Source organism: Limanda limanda, chromosome 21 (assembly GCF_963576545.1).
Source record: "Limanda limanda chromosome 21, fLimLim1.1, whole genome shotgun sequence".
Lineage (NCBI taxonomy): Eukaryota > Metazoa > Chordata > Actinopteri > Pleuronectiformes > Pleuronectidae > Limanda > Limanda limanda.
This window is the reverse complement of record NC_083656.1, coordinates 2,368,201-2,374,598: the sequence shown is the minus strand read 5'-3', so window position 1 is coordinate 2,374,598 and position 6,398 is coordinate 2,368,201.

Genomic DNA, 6,398 nt, shown 5'->3' with positions numbered 1-6,398 from the left:
GATCAAAAAGCTCTGCGAGCGTTGTCAATCAAGCGAGTTAAATGTTAACACCTGTGACTGAGTTAGATTCACTTCAGGTGGAGTTGATCATAAAATATGGGAGGAGCCATGTTCCTCTCTCGGCTGCACCCAATGAACCATAACAAAATCCCTCGGCTCTCTTTATCAAGACAGGTGTGAGACTGACCCTCATTCTCATTTTAGTGTTAAAAATACACTTTAATGTGTCATAGAATAACACTATGTATGTTAAAAATTAACTCTCATAGTGAAATGAAATAACACGATTTTAGTGTTAAAAATACACTTTAACGTGTCATAAAATAACACAGAGGGTGTCAAATATTTATCACTATTAAAGAGTTAAAATATTAACACTTTTCAAAATGTAATTTTAACTCAGAATCCGTGAGGATTATATAAACTCAGAAAAAGTGTTAAATTTAACACTCTGTGAGTTGAATTAACACTCCCGATTTTGCTGTGTAGGCGGAGGCGATAAATACAGTTTAATATCATCTCCAGAATGACGTGTCCTGAAAATCATTGAAAAATAACATGAATCAGAGGAGAAGCCAGTTTGCTGCTCTGAACTGTTTCATATCGCTCTCGTGTTCTCGGGGATAAAATAAGTGAATGAAAACCCAGATGAATGAGTTCTTCAGGCAGGTTTCCTGGTTTCACTTTGTCTCCGTCATGACGTCAGGGTTGATGTTGTTCTTACAGGAGGAGCAGGTCAAATCCCTGGAATCTCGATTCAGAGCCATCTCCACGGAGCTGTCTGAGCTCCGCTCGTATCCTCCCGACCGAAAGGTCAAAGGCCGCGAGCTGGAAGAGTATCGCCAGCGGGACGAGTATCTGGATTTTGAGGTGAGACGGACTCATAGAAATAAAGAGGTTCTCAAACTCCTTCTGAGCTTTTTTGAGCATTTGTCCATCCTGACTTTCCTCTGCCTGTCTTTCTCTCTTACACCTTGACAGAAAACACGTTACGCGACCTACGTGATGCTGCTGCGAGCGAAGATCCGCAGCGGTGAGGAGGACCTGTCGGTGTTCGAGTCCCAGCTGCTGGAGGACAGCGGGCTGCAGAGGGCTCACTCCAGCCCCACGCTGCAGGACAGCAGCCAGGCCAGCCAGGCCAGCCAGGCCAGCAGCACCCGGGACGGGGGCAGCAGCAGCAGGGCCAGCGGCTGCAGCAGCAAAGTGCGAGCGGAGGGTCAGAGACACAGCTACCGCCAGGCCGTCAAGAAGTGAGACAGGGGGGGGGGCGCCGGGAGCGGCACGGCGCTGCACTGCCCGCGGCAGGCTGTCTCCCTGCAAAGGTTTTTATTTGAGATCCAGATGGGTTTGGAGCTCTGCTTGAAGGGGGAGCTGCAGTGAGGGTCTCCCCCCCCCACGCTCTCCCCCCGACCACGACGCCCTACCCGGCACCCCGATCCTCTCATCTGACAGAGGAGGTGCAGATCCTGTGACTGGCGGAGTGGCTGGGGAACCCCGGCGAGGCTGCAGGAGGTGGGAGGAGCCGACCTGCAGGGACCAGGTGTCTTTGAGAACCAGCGCAGCCTGTCCCGTGCACGGAGATAACGAGCGTGCACACAGACTGAACCACACAGGGACCTACATCCAGCATCCTTCCCCCTCTTCTGTTCTTTCAAGGCACCTCCCCGACCACCTCCTCCCTCCTTCTTTCTCTCCTTTCACTCAGTTTTGGGACCAAACTCGTTTACACATTTTAAAGCATCACACTCACGACGACTGAAGGTTTGATTTCAGCTGAACGGCTGCGTCAGTCGATGGACAGAGCCATTACATTCCAGCTCCTTTCTTTACGCCACATCCCCACGGTGTGTGTTCACATTCCACACAGGAGACGGTTTCCCTCCTGAAGGCGGAAGGGGGTGGAGCCTGTGGACACGTCACGAGGAAGTGTTGAGGCTGGAGCTGCCCGGTCCGAGGCGGCAGCGTCAGTAGAAGTTCACCGGACTCCTGATGAACTGCGTCTCATCAGCAGAGCTCTTTCCTTTGCTGTGCTCGAACAGGCCGTCTCTTTCTTGCTCTTGCTTCTGTCCCGTGACGTGCTTCTGTTTCTCTTTCTTCTTCTTCTTCTTCTTGGCCGAATGTTGTTTTTCCTCCAGTGATCCGCATGCCTGCATCCAGCACCGCTTCTTTTAGGCCTTTTACTGCAAAAACCGAGAGCGAGCACAGTTCTCTCCGGGGTCGTCTGAGTCGCCCGCCTCACGCCGGTGCCAACATGCGTAATCTGTGTCTGTACTTATAGCCTCTCATTTATAAACCCTGTTTGAACACTCACCAGGCAGACCCTGAATGTTCATGGTTTTCAGTATTTTTACAGGATTTTACAGTCGTTTGTCAACGTTGGACATGCTCCTCCCGTGTGTGTCAAGTGTGTGATGAAATATGATATTGAAAAAAAGGAAAATATGTTATCCATGCTCTTTGTAAACATTCAGGATGTGTTGTATATATAACGCACCCCCTGCTGTACGCTGATATCGTAGGATATATTTAAAATATATTCAACACACTATTGTGATTATTAGCTACACACACACACACACACACACACACAGCTGGCGTCTGAAAGCGCTACATGATAATCACGCGTTGTTTTCTCGTTGTTTTTTATTTCTTCGTACAATTCAGCACAATGTGAGTATCGTAGTATGTACCTGTCGGAAGGTCAGAGGTCAGAGGGTGTTTACGCCCCGTGACCGTGGAGCTGTGTCGTGGGGGGGGTGGGGGGGTTCGAAGGAGTGCATGGTGCGCTGTGACCTGAGAGCATGACTTTATGATCAGGGTCCATGCTTTTGTAAGCGATGCATGAAAAAGGTGACGTGTATAAAAAAAAAAAAAGAGAGAGAGAGAAGTGTGATGGTGAAGCTCCTTGTTTCGGGGGCAGACTGGTCAAGTTATGGTTTCTGTAGCCATACACACCTCATAGCGTTATATTATATCGATGTATCGCCATTTTCTACTCAGGCTTTTTCTTAAAATGACACCTTGAGCAGCTGCGGTGCCGGGGTCCCACCAGCAGGGGGAGCTGTCAACATCCAGTTAGGGTTAGGGTTCTGTCAGCCATAATCGAAACCTGCTGCACCTGCAGTGAATATGCAGAGTCGCCTGCTCACCTGAGCACCAGGGGGACAGGGCTAAACCAGACAGGACCTGTTTGTACTACTATGGATGTCAAGTGTGTTAGAGTGTGTGTCTGTGTGTGTGTGTGTGTGTGTGTGTGTGTGTGTGTGCTGGACGTTCAGAGGTGCCTGTTTTAGAGGCTGTGGAATAATCCGGCCTAATCAGAGCATGTAGTGTCTTTTTCTCTCAGTCAAGATCCTGAAACTATTGTAAATGAATCAATCAATCAGAACGTTGATCTGCAAATATTTCTGACTATTAATTTATTGATTTCGTCAGTTTTAAAGCTAAAAAAAAGCTAAATATTCCCCTGATCAAGCTTCTTTCTTTACGTACTTCTTTGTCTTGTGTCGTAGGGAAACAGTTCTCGTATGTGCCAATCATTTTTTTTGCCTCAATGTTTTATCTTTAAAATGCAGAAATGTCTAAGATGACATCCTTATATTTCTTGTTTAGTCCAAACAAATTGTCCAGCGCCCTAAAATATTAACTTGAATTTTTTTAATTTATTTTAGATTTTTTAATTAATGACCTATATGATTAACCGACCACTCAACTATTTTCTGATGATCTTTTTGTCAGTAAAATAATGGTTTTGTTTCTGAAAAGCAGAAATTGGTCGTCGCTGACTCATTGATCCATAATGAAAACAATCCACATCATCTCTTCCTCTGCGCTGCTTCATATCTCTCACTGTTATCTGACAGTTTAATAAAACTTTATGTGCATTTTGTTGCCACACTTGACATCCTGAACCTTTTCCCGGTTGCGTAACTAAACGTTACAGCTTGGTTTTTATAATTAGTCTGTAAATCTGCTGTTTATGATGCAGCCGAACTGTCGGAGCGCAGCCAGACGGGACGATGAGTCACAGACGGATTCAGTTACATTCGAGAATAACAAAGAATCCATCAAGATAAAAGAATCTCTCTGAATTAATCCTCAAATATTGAATCGTTTTATTCCAAGTAACTGTCGCCTGCTGGCAGAGGTGTCAAGTAACGAAGTACAAATACTTTGTTTCCCTTACTTAAGTAGAAATGTTGGGTATCTATACTTTACTGGAGTATTTATTTTTCAGACGACTTTTTACTTCTACTTCTTACATTTTCACGCAAATATCTGTACTTTCTACTCCTTACATTCAAAAAATAGCCTCGTTACTCCGATTTCATTTTGGCTTGTTTTCATTCCGGTTTGTCATCGTTCAAAAACACACACAAAAAAAGGCAACACAACCTTGTTACGACTTTTACTTCCTCTAGATAGTCAAGTTTGATTATTGGTAGTGTTGAGTCCAAAGGTCTCTTCCAACAATATATGTAGTTTCATTGTAATAAAATTTTATAATTTTCAATGGGCATATTACTTTTACTTTTATACTTTAAGTAGTTTTAGAAACCAGTACTTTTACACTTTTACTTAAGTAAAAAGCTTGAGTTGATACTTCAACTTCTACAAAAGTATTTTGAAACCCTAGTATCTATACTTCTACTTGAGTAATGAATGTGAATACTTTTGACACCTCTGCCTGCTGGATTATAAAGTGACCTGAGAACAACAGAGAACAGCCGACACACAACATCTACACATTTCAAAGAGTTTTATTATTTTTTTATGTCCTTGTTTTTCTCTGAGTCACCTGCTAATTAATCTGCAGCTATTTCATCAGATCAATCATCAGTCACAACATCAGCTGCTTGGAGCTTCAAACATATGAAGATTGACACCGAGATTTAAAGAGTTGACGATTTAACTGAAAATCAAGTTTGACCTTTTCAGGAAACACTTTGAATTTGAGTTTCTACTGGAATCTATCAATCAAATAACTCTTCTCGGTGTAGATCACCTGATTCCATCCAGTCACAGTGTTTCAGGATCCACCCAGAACTGGTTCAGACTTGTAGCTGCTGGGGGGGGGGCTCCCAAGTGGTTTTCCACACAGAAGGTCCGACGATATTCTTATGCCAAAAAGCAATGAATAAATCAATAGGTGAAGCAAAAATAGCAGAAGACGTTCTCCAGTGATTGTGACGTGGGTTCAGTTTCTCTTCTTCTCGTCCTGGTTGTTGTCGTGGTTGTAAAATGAGGATTTTGACGGGTTGAGGAACAGTAACTGTTTCATTTTGTGCACAAAAATATGAGTTTCTATCGGGAGATTTGTTTTCTTTGGGATGGGGGGGATGGGGGGGGGGACTGAATTGACATAATGAAGTACAACTACTGCAACGACGTACTCCAGGCCGAGAGCTGGACAGACCACACAGGCTGGATTGTGTGGTTTAAAAGGGAGGGGATTCTTCAAGGTCATCTCCTCTCCTCCCTCCTCCCTCCTCCCTCCTCCCTCCTCCCTCCTCCCTCCTCCCTCCTCCCTCTTTCCTCCTCCTCTCCTCCCTCTCATCTCCTCCCTCCTTCTCTTCTTCCCTCCTCCCTCCTCCCTCCTCCCTCCTCCCTCCTCCCTCTCCTCCCTCTCATCTCCTCTCCTCTCCTCCTTCCCTCCTCCCTCCTCCCTGTCATCTCCTCTCCTTCCTCTTTCCTCTCATCTCCACTCCTCCCTCTTTCCTCCTCCTCTCCTCTCCTCTCCTCTCCTCTCCTCTCCTCTCCTCTCCTCTCCTCTCCTCTCCTCTCCTCTCCTCTCCTCTCCTCTCCTCCTTCCCTCCTCCCTCCTCCCTCCTCCCTCTCATCTCCTCTCCTCCCTCCTTCCCTCCTTCCCTCCTTCCCTCCTTCCCTCCTTCCCTCCTTCCCTCCTTCCCTCCTCCCTCCTCCTCTCTCTCCTCTCCTCTCCTCCCTCGTTCCCTCCTCTCCTCTCCTCTCCTTTACTCCTCTCTCTCCTCTCCTCCTCTCTCTCCTCTCCTCCCTCCTCCCTCTCATCTCATCTCCTCCCTCTTTCCTCTCCTCCCTCCTTCCCTCCTCCCTCTCATCTCCTCTCCTCCCTCTTTCCTCTCCTCTCCTCTCTCTCCTCCCTCTCCTCTCCTCCCTCCTTCTCTCATCTCCTCTCCTCCCTCCTTCCCTCCTCCCTCCTCCTCTCTCTCCTCTCCTCCCTCTTCCCTCCTCCCTCTTCCCTCTTCCCTCTTCCCTCTCTCCTCTCCTCTCTCCTCTCCTCCCTCTCCTCTCCCTCCTTCCCTCCTCCCTCCTCACTCTCATCTCCTCTCCTCTCCTCCCTCCTTCTCTCCTCTCCTCTCCTCCCTCTTTCCTTTCCCTCTCCTCCCTCTCCTCTCCCTCCTTCTCTCTATCCGTTCCCC